A 16840-nucleotide genomic window follows, 5' to 3' on the forward strand; every position below is an offset into this window, starting at 1 on the left:
GTCATTGTTAAGCCACTTATATTTACTTTCCTCATTACATGGTACCATGTGTACAAAGAAACTAAAACAAATAGTCTTGGGCCTCTGCAGCTTATATAATAACACAGCTCTTTAGTAGGCATTAAATTAAATTATTTAGAGGTTCTTACTGATTGTTTACCTGAATAACCAGATATGTAAATAGGAGTTTGTCTCTCTTGTTCTCACAGGCTATATTTTAGTTACACATCTATTTATACCTCAGAAAGGAACTTAGTGAACTAAATCTTGCCTCCCAGGAATTCTGAGAATTTAATGGACTGTTTCATTGGCCAAGGTATATCTGATGTCATCTGAAACGATCTGAAAAGCTAGGGAAGAAAACAAATGACACAAATGTGACTTCAGGTAACTGCCAAGGATTATGATTATATTTTAGACCAGTAATTCCTCTTTAGTTGGAAGTTTCCAAACACCAGAAAAAGGTGTTAGGTAAATTATTTAAATTTACTTATTTGTCCATTGTGATGATTGACTTATCAACTTGGTTAACATTAAATAAACAAACAAACATGGAATTACTCACAGATTTCCTCATGATAGAGAACATCTGATGATTGATTATGTAGATACGGTAAACTCTTGAACAATGTGGGGGTCAGGGGCACCAACCATCCACACAGTCAAAGATATATAAAGTCGAATATAAATTTATAGTCAGCCCTGCTGCAGTATATAAAGTTGATATACAGAAATCTGTGGTGCTTCTGTATACTAATAACAAGCTATCAGAATGAGAAATTAAGAAAATAATCCCATTTACAGTGCATCAAAAAGAATAAAATACCTAGGGATAGATTTAACCAAGGAGGTAAAAGACTTGTATTCGGAAAACTCTAAGACATTGGTGACCAAAATTGAAGACAACACAAACAAATAGAAAGATATGCCGTGCTCGTGGATTGGAAGAACTAATAGTGTTAAAATGTCCATACTACCCAAAGCAACATACAGATTTAATGCAATCTTTATCAAAATACCAATGGCATTTTTCACAGAACTGGTATAAATGATTCTAAAATTTGTATGGAACCACAAAAGACCCTGAATAGCCAAAGCAATTTTAAGGAAGAGGAACAAAGTTGGAGGTGTCATGCTCCCTGATTTCAAACTATACTACAAAGCTACAGTAATCAAAACCCTATGGTACAGGAACAAAAATAGATCAGTGGAACACTCAGAAATAAACCCATTCTCAGAAATAAACCATGTCAATTTATGACAAAGGATCCAAGAATATACAGTGAGGAAAAGATAGTCTCTTCAGTAAATGGTGTTGGGAAAACAGAACAGCTACACGTAAAAGAATGAAACTGGACCACTTTCTTATATCATACACAAAAATAATTTCAAAATGGATTAAAGACTTAAGTGTAAGGCCTGAAACGATAAAAATCCTAGAAGAAAACATAAGCAGTATGCTCTTTGACATCAGTCTTTGCAGTGTTTTTCTGGATCTGTCTCCTCAGGCTAGGCCAACAGAAGCAAAAATAAACAAATGGGACTATATCAGTCTAAAAAGCTTTAGCAAAGTGAAGGAAACCGTCAACAAAATGGAGCGGCAACCTACTGATAGAAGAAGACATGTATAAATGATATATTCCCTAAGGGGTTAATAGCCAAAATATATAAAGAACTCACACAGCTCAATAAAAGCAAATAATCGCATTAAAATATGGGCAGAAAACCTGAATAGACGTTTATCCAAAGAAGACATGCAGATGGCAAAAAGACACATGAAAAGATGCTCAACATCATTAATCATCAGGGAAAGGCAAATCAAAACCACAATGAGATATCACCTCATACCTGTCAGAATGTCTGTCACCAAAAAGACAACAAATAACAGGTGTGGTGAGGATGTGGGAAAAAGGAAACCCTCGTGCACTGTTGGTAGGAGTGTAAATTGGTGCAGCCACTGTGGAAAACGTATGGAGGTTCCTCAAAAAGTTAAAAATAGAACTACTGTAGGATCCAGTAATTCCACTTTAGGGTATTTATCTGAAGAAAATTAAAACACTAATTTGTTAAAACATGTGCATCCCTATGTTCATTGCAGCATTATTTACAATTGCCAAGATATGTAAGCAGCCTGAGTGCCCATCAACAGATGAATGGATAATGAAAAAGTGGTATACATATAATGGAATATTACTCAGCCATAAAATAGAATAAAATCTTGCCATTTGTGTTAACAGGGATGGACCTAGGGGCTATTATGCTGAGTGAAATAAGTCAGAGAACAACAAATATTGTATGATCTCACTTATATGTGGAATCTAAAAAGCAAAGCGAACAAACAAAACAAAGCAGATACAGACTCATAGGTACAGAGGACAAACTGGTGGTTGCCAGAGGGGAGGGGGGTGGGGGAACTGGGAAAAATAGGCAAAGGGAATTAAGAAGTACAAACTTCCAGTTATAAAATAAGTAAATTATGCAGATGTAATGTACAGTATAGGTAATATAGTTAATAATATTGCAGTAACTTTCTATGGTGACATGATTACTGGATTTTATGGGATGATATCTAATAATGTATATAAGTGTCAAATCACTGTGTTGTACACCTGAAGCTAATATAATATTGTATTTCAACTATACTGCAGTAAAAAAATTACATGTGTAAGAATAAATAGCTCTGAAAAACATTTTTAATAAAAAGATTGATTTTATCATCCTGATCTGACTTTTAAAGTTTTGGGCATGCAACTTTATTTGCACTGGGCACCCACCCCCCGTTCATTGCCTGGGTTTTCTGTTACCTGTGATGCTACTGCTGCACTTTTGGGGCTACTCTTCACTGTTATAAGACTGCTTCCCCAGTAAATCTCATGTGCTCCCCATTTGTGCATGTGTGTGCGTGTGTGTGTGCGTGTGTGTGTGTGTGTATGTGTGTGTGTGTGTGTAAAATATTTTGTGGATATAAAAGAGTGACCCATCATAGCGACCTGTCACTAACTAGCTATAGAATGTTCTCTATAAAGTATGGTTCCTATCAATATAGGTAGTAGCTACCTTGATTTACACTCTGACTATAATTAGTCTTTGGCTTTACACAGTGCAAGTAATTATGAGTATCTTTTCACTGGCCTTTGCTCTGTGTTTTCTTTTTTCCTAAACAGTTTGTACTGTCTTTAAAATGTAAGTTGTTTCAGATCCTTGTGAAATAGGATGAATCTTATGTAGACGAATATATATTTTCTGATGTAAAGTACACACACATTTTTAAGGAACATTTCTCCCTTTTTATAATAGTTTCTATTTTACACAAAATGAATGGATGCAAGCTGTAATACTTGAACATCATGCAATACTTGGTTCTTCATTTTATTTACTTATTCACATAGTATTTTCCAAGCGCCAGTTAATACTGAGCGTTTGTTGAGTATTTACTCCAAGCACCATATATTCAGCTTATATATATATTACCTCATTTATATTCGTGGTGGAATATTATTTAGGAATAAAGTAGCCCCTTTCTTGACTTGCCTGAACCTATTTAAATCCATAATTTAAATATGGTGATTATGGAGACTTGGTAATGACGATGGCAGAGCTATTTTGAATGCATCTTTTTTAAAAATATATTTTATTTTTGTTTTTTATTGAAGTATAGCTGATTTACAATATTGTGTTAGTTTCAGGTATACAGCATAGTGATTCAGTTATATATATATTCTTCAGATTCTCTTCCCTTATAGGTTATTACAAAATATTGAGTATAGTTCTTTGTGCTATACAGTAGGTCCTTGTTAATTATCTATTTTATATATAGTAGTGTGTATATGTTAATCCTAACCTCCTAATTTATCCCTCCCCTCACCCCCCTTTTTTATTTGGTAACCACAAGTTTGTTTTCTATGTCTGTGAGCCTCTTTCTGTTTTGGAAATAAGTTCATTTGTTTTGTGTGTTTGTTTGTTTTAGGTTCCACATATAAGCGATGTCATATGATATTTCTCTTTCTCTGTCTGGCTTACTTCACTTAGTATGATAATCTCTAGGTCCATCCATGTTGCTGCAAATGGCATTATTTTCTTCTTTTATGGCTGAGTAATATTCCATTGTGTGTGTGTGTGTGTGTGTGTGTGTGTGTATGTGTGTGTGTGTGTGTATATATATATATATATATATATATATATATATATATATATATATACACATACACACACACACACACATAAACACTACATCTTCTTTATCCATTCATCTGTCAATGGACATTTAGGTTGTTTCCATGTCTTGGCTATTGTAAATAGTGCTGCAGTGAACATTGGTGTGCATGTATCTTTTTGAATTATGGTTTTCTCCAGATATATGCCCAGGAGTGGGATTGCAGGATCATATGGCAGCTCTATTTTTAGTTTTTTAAGGAACCTCCATACTGTTCTCCATAGTGGCTGTACCAATTTACATTCCCACCAGTAGTGTAGGAGGGTTCCTTTTTCTCCACACCCTCTCCAGCATTTATTGTTTGTAGACTTTTTGATGATGGCCCTTCCGACCAGTGTAAGGTGATACCTTGTTGTAGTTTTGATTTACATTTCTCTAATAATTAGCAGTGTTGAGCATCTTTTCATGTGCCTTTTGGCCATTGAATGTATTTTAATAGTTTAGACATTTTAAAATTCTGGATTAGACATTTCTTTTTAGTTACTTAAGGATGAAAATCATTTGATTTCTTTTTCTGTTTCCTTTTCTTTTCTCCTCTTCCTTTCTCTTCCCTTCTTGGATGTTCCTTTGAGATATCTCCAAAAGTATATGTCAAGTAGGGGTGCATTTGGGTTTAAATTCTCTCATTATTAATGCATTGTCTTTGTCTGCAAAGTACCAAAATAAAGGGAGGTCAGACAAGACTAGCTGTTATTACTTAATGAGATTCTAAGGATTACAGAACCCTCACAAAGGCCAATTATTGTTTTTACAAGTGAAAGAGTTTATTTTCAGCCAGCAAATGTATTTTAATACTGAGGCTCTTTTTCTCAGAGAATTTGAGAAAAAAAGGTCCTTTGATTTACACTTGTATAAACTTCAGTATCAAGGTTTTATGAGTATAATTTTAAGCTGATTATTCATGCCATTCTGCCTCATTTTGGACTTGTGTTTACGGTAAGGATAATTCTAAATTAAGCCTATAATGACTGCAACTATCTACACTTAGGCCATTTAATAAAAATAAAATCACTTGCTGTGTCTCCTCTTCTTTCTCCTCTCAACTGTTGGCTTTCCTAGGTGTTCCCACTTGTAATGCAAAGAAACTCCCCAGCAGAATTCATCACCTGCAACGTGTCATTTGGTTTTCTCTGTTTAATATCTGTGTGTCGACAAATCCCAGACAGTTTATTAGGCTCTGAGTATGGTGTTGAGGCTGAAAAGGCAAATAACAGATGATCCAGGGATTTGTTATGCGTGTGTCACAGAGTTTCTCAAAAATGCTGTCTACCCCTAAAAGCGGGTTAAGGATTGAAATAAATCCTGGCCCGCGTGAGGTCACGCGGTACATCGTGGAAGGTCTTGCCGAACCATTTAATCAAATAGTGTGCTTCAGCTGCCAGATACCCTGCAATTGAGGACAATAATTTGTGTTATAATAAATCTGAAATGAAAGTTGTTTTTTTTTTATTAAAAAAACTTAGGTACACAAAACATCACCTTTCCAAACGCAATGCTTCTTGAAAGATCCGTTATATTTAAAGATTTTTCAGAGCTTTCTTGGCTTTGCTTAAGGTACATGATATTTCCAAAGACCATGTGAGAACACTTAAAAGAGGCAATGTGGTAGGAAGAAATGGATTCGGGATAGGGATTTTTACAGCAATAGAATGTGCTATAGTTGGAGAAATCCTCCTTATGATGGCATCCAAATATCATAGCAATGAATATGTTTTTACTACAGTCACACCCCAAATTCCTACTTTAACTTTAAGCCAAATTCATTGGAGTTTTCTGCCTGTAGACCACTGACAGAGTCTGAAAAGCAATGAAATTTTGATTATATTAGAAAGGAAACCTATACTTGGTGGACAGAAAGGTCCATTCCTTCAATAAATATAAACACCTACTGGCCAGGTACAATGGAAGGGGCTCTGAAGAGAGCAGTGAACAAGGTATAGTTTTTACTTTCAAGGAGTTCGATAGTCTAGTGGGTGAGATTGACCATTAAAGGAGCAATTACACCCTGTGTATAATAAATGCTACCCTGTGTTTAAGCGTGGAACATATAAGAGGGACAGACTTCCTGGGGGTAGTGACTTCTGAGCTGATAAGTCAGCCAAGAACGTGTGGCAAGGAGCTGGAGAAAGGGTTATTCAAACAGAGGCAATCCCGTACACAGACACCTATAGTATGGTTCTATCCGGGAAGTGATGAGCGCTTACCACGGCACACAGAGTAAGGGGCTTAGGACGAGACCGCCAGCGGCACAAGCTCCTGCATGCTGGCTGTTGTGCTGCATGGGATTGCAGCAGATGAGGGTGGGGGTGGGCGTGTTAAAAGGGTCCCCCCAGAGCAGCCACCTGGCTTTCCTAATGCTCTTGTCTCTCCTAGAGATTGAAGTCTGTTGCTTTTTTGTTTTGTTTTTTAATTATTTATATATTTTTGGCTGTGTTGGGGCTTCGTTGCTGCGTGCGGGCTTTCTCTAGTTGCGGCGAGCGGGGGCTACTCTTCTTTGTGGTGCACGGGCTTCTCATTGCAGTGGCTTCTCTTGTTGTGGAGCGTGGGCTCTAGGCATGCGAGCTCCAGTAGTTGTGGCTCGTGGGCTCAGTAGCTGTGGCTCACGGGCTGTAGAACATAGGCTCAGTAGTTGTGGTGCACGGACTTAGTTGCTTCATGGCATGTAGGATCTTCCCGGACCAGGGCTTGAACCAGTGTCCCCTGCCTTGGCAGGCGGATTCTTAACCAGTGCGCCACCAGGGAAGCCTCAATCTATTGCTTCTTTATACAAACACCTGACATTAAGAAGGCCCTGTATCCTGATGAATAAGAAGAGAGCACCCCTTTGCCTTAGAGACCTTATTTTGACAGAGGAGAAGGGCTTTGATTTGTTTTGTTCTTCCTGACTTTCTGTTGTTCACAACTGTGATTCCTGTACTTTCCTATACTTTCCGTAATTTATCAGAATTTTCTGTGCATTCCTTATTTGGATAATCACCTTTGTTGTTTAAACAAAGGGCAGGAGCCTCCCACAAAGACCCACGACCTGGCTCTAAACGTGGACAGAGACCTGAGAAAGCTGGGCACTGACCAAGGGAACAAGGAAGAATTTCTAGCATCGACCCCTGGGCTTGAAAATTAGCCCCCCCAGCTTGTTAACTGAGAACTCCTTGTGGCCAGGAGTAGGTCCTTTATTGTGGACCAACACTTACTTGTTCCTGAGAGGCCTCAGAAAGAATTCTCCGTGGCTTTGCCGGTAAAGATGTAGGCTGGCCAAGACAGTAGGCTTGAAGGGAAGGCTGGGTGGAGCTGTCCATGGTGCTCACCCTGTTGACTGCCTGGTCAGCTCTTTCTTCTTGGGCTTTGGTTCTCAACCAGCTGCCCTCTCGCCTTCACTGTTGGTCAGGACCCCCATCACACTGGTCAAGCCACCGATGTTTCTCGTTAAATTATAATCTTGACCTCCTCAGCTCTTTACTTGACTGAGCGCATTTCCTCCTACTTGGACTCTGTTGCTGCAGTATAAGTTCAGGAAGCCAGTGTTCTGCTGGAGCTTCCACTGAATGCCCTTGGATTTCTTTTCTAGTCGAAAGAGAACCCTGTTCAGTTGAGAACAATGAACATGTTCTCAGGTTTTTTTCACATTTAAGTGAACATGTGAGAAAAGCTTCCTGGCCATTTGATTGCTTGGGGCTGAAAGGCAGCTGTCCTCGTCGTCATGATAATGGAAGCTGAGACAGGTCACTTTTGCAAACTGTTGTCTTCTGGACCTGAATGTTTGATTCAAAGTCATAAAATATAATTTTCAGCCAGTATGTCTAGCATTTCATTCCATAGATGTGCAGGAAAGGTGTCAGCTCAAACCTTAAAAAATGTGAGGAATCTCAAATTGATTAAATTTTCACTTATTCTTCATGACAAATGACTTCTCTTTCGATTCCAGATGAGATTCAAACGATGTTAGCCAGTTCCAGGTAAATGTTGTCTCTTCTGTCTCATAAAAAACACGTAGATATCATGGATGGAATTAAAAGGTGAAATGAGGTCTTTAAGCAAAAACAAGCACTTTGACAATATTCCTGATTTTTCTGCCTTCTTGCAAATAGATAACTTAGAAGTGTTGTGCTAGCAATTGTTAGCCAAGTTTTAACCTTGCAGGAAATTAAGTGACTTTGTAGGTCTAAATTAGAAGCCACCTGCAGTATAAAAATTACTGAATAAAATATGCTACCAAATTGAGGCATGAGAGAAAATAGCTCTGCCATATTCAGAGATTTAAAATGTTTTGGAAAAAAAATGGTTTCTTGGAACCTAAACAAGTGTGAAATAATGCACAGTGTACAGAATTTTGTTTTTGTTTTTCAAACATTTCCTCCTGATTGCTTTGGGCAAATCATAAAGTGTTCATCTTTACCTTTACCCTCTCTTTTGAAATATTCTCCATTTAGTTCAACATTTACATACTACATTTCTGGGACTTCTTGTGTTTTTGCTCTAAGTTCCCTATCTGTCTCTGACTGTGGAGTACACAGTATTTGTAGAAGCATGTACCTTGTGGATTCTGGGAAGATGGAAGTTTGAATATATCTCTAATGTCCTTCTTTCTCAACTACTCACTACTGATGACCTTTTCCAAGTCAAATAGGAGCTGGAGCTATCAGAAGTGGTGGCCTAACAGATGTGAGGGAGGCTCAGGCTCTGCCAAGGACCAGGCCTCCCCATTTTGGCGTTATCGAGCCAAACTTGGGTCCTCTTGCCTGCCTTACAGCAAAGCCAATCTACTGACACTGGGGTAGTGATGAAGGAAAGAAAGTACAGTGTTTATTGCATGATGCAAAGCAGGAAGAAAGGGCAGCTTGCGCTCAAAAGACCCAAACTCCCAGATAGCATTCAGGGAACGTTTTTTTTGTTTGTTTGTTTGTTTGTTTTGCGGTACGCGGGCCTCTCACTGTTGTGGCCTCTCCTGTTGCGGAGCACAGGCTCCGGACACGCAGGCTCAGCGGCCATGGCTCACGGGCCCAGCCGCTCTGCGGCATGTGGGATCTTCCCGGACCGGGGCACGAACCCGTGTCCCCTGCATCGGCAGGCGAACTCTCAACCACTGCGCCACCAGGGAAGCCCAGGGAATGGTTTTTAAAGGCAACATTTGGGGTAAGGGTTGCAGCTCATGAACTTTATTCTGATTGGTTGGTGGTGAGGTAACAGTGTGATGTTTTGAGAATCTTAATCATCAACCTTCTGGTCCCAGCCAGTCTGTGTGCTTGTGTTCAGCACATAGTCACCATCGCCCGCCAGGGTGGGGGTCTTAGTTTCCACAGAACAACTCTAAGATCTGTGTCAGATGGTTACGTGTATTTCCGGAAGAGGAGCTAGGACTCTGGTTTGTTGCTGAACTATTGTCTAAGGTATCATTACTTTTACTGCTTGGCTGCTTTCCCTTTGTTCCTGAATTCCCTCTCCTCACTTCCCTAATTAGCTTGCGTCTCCTCTTGAGAACTCAGGGAAGGCCTAGGAGAATAAAACCTTTTTTTTTTTTTTTTAACAAAAAGGAAATGGGGGGCACAGAGGGATTTTTCTACCCAGAAGGCTCCATGGGGTCCTGTTCGGTTTCTATTGCCCTTTTCTTTGATACTCCTCAATATTAAGGGTAAACAGGGGTGGGACAAGAAAGGAAATTAAAGTTTTAGACAGAGAGATTAATCATAAACTCAGCAGGGAAACTTGGTTTTAGTGGGACTCAGGTTTACTGGGTCTGGAGATTAAAACAAAAGGAGATCACTGGAATGGGGATTTGATGGATCACGGAGAACTTTGGCTTTTGAAGCCCTGTGAACTTCCCAGAAGATGGCTAGAGCTTTCCCATGTGCTGGAATCTCTAGAGTGATTGCTGAGTGTGTGGACTGAATCTCTTTATTGATCCTTCTCTAGGATGGCACCTGCTAAGGATGCCAGGGAGGAGAGAGTCTTCCTCTTGGTACTTCAGACAAGGACTACAGCTTGCCTGCTGGAATACTTCCAGCTGACAGGAGAAGACAGGGATTTCTGTGTGCGTGCACATGGGAACACACGCACACACACAGACACGCACACAATTACAGGAGTGATTGCTCTGGTCCGAACTTCTCAACAGCTTTATCTGAACCCCAGCAAGTGGGTAAAAACAAACAAAATGACAAGCAAACAAGGAAAAAAGGGATAGATGACAAATGAAATTACAAAAATAATTAGAACATACAAGGAGATTTATGACAGCACAAAGACTTTCAGAGCTAAAAACACGATTATTAAAGAAAAACTGTTGAGAATAGAATTAGTGCGGGAAGATTAAGAGAAAGAGGTATCTCAAAACTCAGAACAAAAATTACAGAGAGAGATGAAAAGGACAGATCCCGGAAATGTAACACGCAAGTAACATCAGTTGTGAAAGGACCTTCTGGAGGAAATGCAATAATTAAACAAATAAAGCAGAATATTTCCCTGAGCTGAAGTAGGACCTTAGTCTGCAGGGTGAAATGTGTTACTGAGGTTCAGCCAAGACTGATAAAGAGGACACGCCTGGACGTATTCTGGTTAAATTTTGATTCCCAAGGATAAAGACAAAATATTCACGTTTTAAGACAGAATGAACGGGTTACTTACAAGCGAAAAAAGAAAGTTGAGAAGCTGCTCATCTGCAGCTCTGGAAGCTTATCAGATAAAATGTAAACATTTCCAAGAAAAAGCTCCCGTTCCAAGAAGCCTATACGCAGCAAAGATATCACCTGCCAGGGTGGAAGAAATTTACAAATATTCAGGATTCAGAGATTGTATCATCCACAAACCCCATCTGTAGACAATACTCAAAAATAGACTGTAACTGTACAATAAATGAATCACTACAGAGACTTGCATGTGGGAGAGGATTAAAAGGAGAAGGAATAGCAGAAGTGAGCAACAAATCCTGCAGTGGTCATATCCAGTTAGTTCAACTAAACGGATTACAGAGGGTAACTGGGTCCTGATGTGTTCAATAAGGATTCTGAAATAGAAGAAACAATCTGATTTTTAAAATCTAATGACAGTTGAGAAAGAAAAGCATGAAAAATATTAAATTGTATCATTAAAGTCTAGGAGTTACTGTTGGGAGTGATGGGGTAGGAATGAGAAGGAGTATTTGAAAGTTCTCATTTAGGAGAAGATGAAGTAAAAGCATTCCAAAGATTTTATCCAATACAACAGTAGGGGAAAGAACAGAAGAAGATGGGAGGGTAGAATGTTAGGTGCAGAGAAATGTTTGATGGCTGGTTTTTGTGTAATACAAAACAAGCGTGTGTTTGATAATGAGTTGTATGAGAGGTTACTAGTAGGCAAGTGGCAAAAGACAGGAAAACTTTAAAAATTAATGATAGGTAATTAGGACATGAATATTTGCATGATCAAACCAGTGACAGAAGAAAAAGAAAAAGAGAAAACCAGAAAGTAAAGGAAATGTAAGACGGAAGGAATAAAGCCAAAATTAGAAATAAAAGAATGGGAAAATAATTCTAGGAAAAAATTGGAAACAGAAAGAAAGCAAGAGTGACTATATTAATATGAGACAAGGTGCAATTTAAAGATAAAAGGACTAAACATAGCAAAGAGGGAGATTTTACAATGATAAAATACTCATTAATTAAAAAGAAATTCCTGAACTGATATATACTCATCAGTATAATAATTAAATAATAAACAAAACTTTTTTGAAACGCCACAAAAACTTGTTTAAATAGTGGAAGATTTTAATGTGCTTCTTTCAGCATCAGGTTTAGTAAGTAAAAAATAAATAAGGACAGAGGAACTGAATAAAATAAGAAACAAATTTGAATGTATAATTTAAATCTTTGGATTAAGAATATACATTTTTTTTCTTCCTTATATCTGGGGAAGCATTAAAAAATTGGTCATGCACTGACCATAAGGAAAGCCTTACAAAGCAACCAAGATACTTTACAGGACACGATCCCTGATAATAATCAAATAAAACTATAAATCAATAATAACACTATAAAATACACTCAGATAACATGAGATCAATGGGGAAATCTAGAAAAAGATGGAAAGAACATGTCACACAAAAATATATGAGTTATAGTGAAAGTATTAACCCTACATATCTTGATTAATAAAGAGTATAGGCTAAGAACATAGGAATTTACGCTCATTTGAGAAATTATAATAGAACAAAGTTAACAAAAGAAAGTAGAAAGCAGAATGAGCAAAAACAAAAGTTGAAATATATGAGAAAAATTGGGCTAAAGATAAATGAAAAGTATCTTATTTTTTGAAAAGCCAAATAAAATGCATAAGCCCTCTAATGAAAAAGATAAAAATTATACAAGATTAAGAAAGAAGGAGAGAGAAGACAAAAAAAAAGAAAGAAGGAGAAACAGAAGAAATAAAAATAATTATAGGAGAAAGCTATGTGCATTCCTTGGCAACAATTTGGAAACCTAGAGGAAATTGATGATGTTATAGTAAACAATTGATGATTTTATAGCAAACAATAAATATCAACTTGAAGAGATAAGGAATTCAAATAGATTTTAGAAGATATTAGAAATGGGATTAAAATCTACTATTATGAAAGTCCCAAGAATTGATAGTTTCATATCCAAGTTCTATATGACACTTGAAGAAAAGATAATTCCAAAGTCCCTGACACTAACCCAGATTAATATAAAGATGGAAAGATTTCAGATTTGTTTTTGAAGGCTGTAAAAATTAAATACCAAAACATGTAGAGATATTACAAAGAAAACAATCTAGATCAATTTTATTTATGAATAAAGATATGAAAATTTTAAGTAAAATATGAATACATAGAATAATATATTGACCAAGTTGGGCTTATTCAAGGAACGCAAGGAAAGTTCAGTATCAGGAAATATATCAACATAGTACATCTGGTGGTACAGTGATTAAGACTCCCCACTCCCAATGCAGGGAGCCTGGGTTCAATCCTTGGTCAGGGAAGTAGATCCCACACGCATGCCGCAACTAAGAGTTCATATGCTGCAACTAAGAGTTCATATGCCACAACTAAGGAGCCAGTGAGCCACAACTAAGGAACCCGCCTGCCACATCTAAGACCTGGTGCAACCAAATAAATAATAAATAATTTTTTAAAAAAAATTTTAAAAAGTACATCAAAAACTGGAGGAGAAAAACCAATATGTCACATCAGGAGGCATCAAAAGTATTTGATATAATACAATAAAGAAAACCTTTAATTTTGTTGTATTGATACAACAAAAAAGTACTGAGTAAGATACAAATAAATAGAAACTACTTACATATATTGAGATGTCTTTCCAATCAATAATAATTGTCAATAACTAAAATGTAAAATCACAGGGTGATTTCTAATCAGAGACAAAATTATTTATTTTTCAATGAATAATTGAAAATGAGTAAATAAATGCAAACATAATTGTTTGAAAGATTCTACTGAATTTCACAGGAGAAAAACAATGAGACAATGCTATACAGGTTGGAAAATAAAACATCCTCACAGTAGGACCCCTTCTGGACTGCCTGCTGTCCTGGAGGAGGTGAGGATGAATTCCACAGGTCTCATGGCATTAGTTAAGGAATAGGTTTTACTAATAAAAGGGAAAATTCAAAGTCCAGAGTTTGTAAGAGAGAGATGCATGCAGTCCCCCAGTTTCTCATCATGGAGAGCTGTGATGGGCCTGAGGCATCTCCCGGACATGGCATGAGTTCCATTCTAGTAGAGGGTGGAACTGTTTTCCCAGAGGGTGAACCTGAGAAAGTAGCTTTGTTAGTGGAAGAATACAAAGGCCATTTGAAACCAAGCAGTCTGGGTGGGAACTGATAAGTATTCCCAGCAGTTTCTGAGAAATCCAGTTGGCTTGCCCCTGAGGATTCTGGTGAAGGTGTGGACCTTGGTACCCATGGGCCTTACAGTGATCTCAGCCCCAGGAAGTTTCCAAACTGAGTTCTAGTGAAGCCACTCTTGCTGAGAGAAGGGAGAGACCCCAGAATGAGGAGCAGGGTCCATTTTGGACACTCCTGCTTCTTGAATAATGGAAAGAAGAAGCAAAATATTTCATTTGGCCAGAGATTTAATTTTATAAAAGGAAAATCCAGAAAGCTTGAGTTAAAGAAACAAATGTAAGATTAACACAAAAATCAATAGTTTCTTAACTATTAGCGATTACCAGCTAAACATGGTAACGTGAAAATTTAAATTCATAATAATAACAAAAGCTATGAAATATCTAAGAATTGCTTTAATAACGAATCAACATGAAAAATAATTACAAAAATTTTTTTGAGGGGTGAACAAAGTGTTTTGAACAAGCACAAATGTATACCGTGACCATGGATGGAAATTTTTAATTACTGAACATTATTAATCAATTCCTCTAAAACTAATATGTACAGGTAATTAAACCCTAATGAGAGCCACATTTTTAATTAGATAAAAGCTCCCAATGGAAGATAAATATCTGAAAATAGACAAGAAAATAATGCCAGATTTTAAAATATACTACACGGATCCAAATAGAATGTAAATTACAGAGAACCATAAATAGATTGCAGATATATGGGAATTTAATATGTGACAAAGTTAGCATTTCAAAACAGTTGTTATATATTTCCTTAATAAATGTTGCTAGCACCAATGGAAATAAAATTAAACTCTTACCTCATATACAAACCCAAAATTTCAGATGATTTCAAAACTTAAAAATGAAAACACTTAAATCTTAAGAGATAATTTCAATGACTAGGAATTGAGGACACATTTCTAAGAAAGACAGAAATCCGGAAGCTATAAAAGAAAGGTACCACATATAAAATGAAAATAGGCAAATGATGACAGAAAAAATTTGCAAAGCATGTTTTATCGTTTTTAGAAAATACAAACAACTGAGTTATGGAGGGAAGCCATACAAATCATCGTATACGATATAATTCTATTTGTGCGTGTGTGTATGTGTGCAGATGTGAGTTTATAGGGAGATGTATGAAATATGTTCGCCGTATGTTAACAGTGGTCCTTTTAGAATGGTGGTCTTTTAGGTGACTTGTACTTATTTCAACTTTTATGTATCGCTTGAAAATTTTCTCATGATGGTGTTCAATTTATATGTCCAGCAAGAAAGTTTTTTCATTTTGAAAAATAAAAAAAAGAGTATTCAAGTCTTTCTGGGAAGATAATTGTGGGCATTAGACCACAGAGACCTCTGGTCTTCTATATGCATGAACCTGGCTGTGGTTAAAAAAATAACCTGTCACTTCTGAAAATGCTTTCCTGTTTGAACCCTGTTATCAATATCAAATTAATTTTTAGACAGAAGCCCTTGGTCAGGTAGCATAATGAATCTGGTAAAGCCCTATTTCTTAGGGTTTTGACATACCTATTTGTATCTTTTATTCTCTTCTTGCTGATGGCAGCAACATCTACTCCCCAGTCGGTGCTTGTGAATTTCCTGGGGCTTCTGTCTTGCAAATCCATGTATCACAGGACAAAGGGACAGATCTCAGGAAGGGCGTCAAAGGTACTTTATCATTCATTTTTGGGGTGTTGAAAAGCATTAGCTGCCCTCCAGAAAATTAATAACCCTTAAGAAAATAGTATTTGTGCGCCTTCCCTACTTCAGGTAGGCATGCGATAGCAATTCCATCATATTCTATAACTTTAGATTATTAAGATGTGGGATGACTTTTGATCAGGTATTTCCTATCCTGAATAGAAGTAGATTTCAGTATTGTTAAGTCTTTATTGATTTTTGATCATCAGGTTTTGAAGGGAAGCTTACTGAGCTCTCAGAGGTCACATAGAAACTTGGTGAAGGATCTGGACAAAACACCTTCAACTGTTACAGGACTAATGGAGCCTGAAGGGAACTTATTCTACTTCCTGACTTTATATGTCCACAAATTGGGTTTTGCAAATAAAATCTTTGTACCCACATACTAATTTAGATTTTTCTCTCTTCCTGCATGTACTGTGGGACCTTCAGAAAATGAAATGTCCTTAAATTCAAATTTGGTAAGAGGGTGCCGTTTACCAGAATCTTCATTGCTAATGTTAATCTGTGCTCATGAAGTTCACAAAAAGGGTTAAAACAGAGACTGAAGGAGACTTCTTTAACTCGGGCTATTGTAAAGATGACCAAAACATTATTGAGACTGACTGAAACCCTACTATAGAATCAGACACACAGATATTTACTCGTTTAACCTAGGCACAATTGTAGCTATGTGCGTGTGTATGAGTGTGTGTGTGTGTGTGTGTGTGTGTGTACATATTTAAGATGGATGGCCTCATTTCTTAGAAAACCACTGGTGTGCAGCAAGTGTTCTAAAGAAGCTTGCACTGTTGTGGGACTCTGATGCTAATTTCCAATCCTTCCCAGCTACAAAACTAGAGGAAATCATCCATCTTAGTCCAAGACCAGTTGATTTTTCTTCATCATCTTGGCTCCATGTTGTCTACTAATCTTTCCTTTGTCCAGAGCAGTCATATTCCTGAATAATTACTTGCTGGTATTGCATTGAATACCAGTTGGCCTATAATTGCTTATTCCAAGAGACTGAGTCTCCATCTGTGCAGGGTGGTATCTCTCTCTGACCGGGGGCCCTTTCTTCAGCCCCGGG

Source organism: Phocoena phocoena, chromosome 13, assembly GCF_963924675.1.
Source record: "Phocoena phocoena chromosome 13, mPhoPho1.1, whole genome shotgun sequence".
Taxonomy (NCBI): Eukaryota; Metazoa; Chordata; class Mammalia; order Artiodactyla; family Phocoenidae; genus Phocoena; species Phocoena phocoena.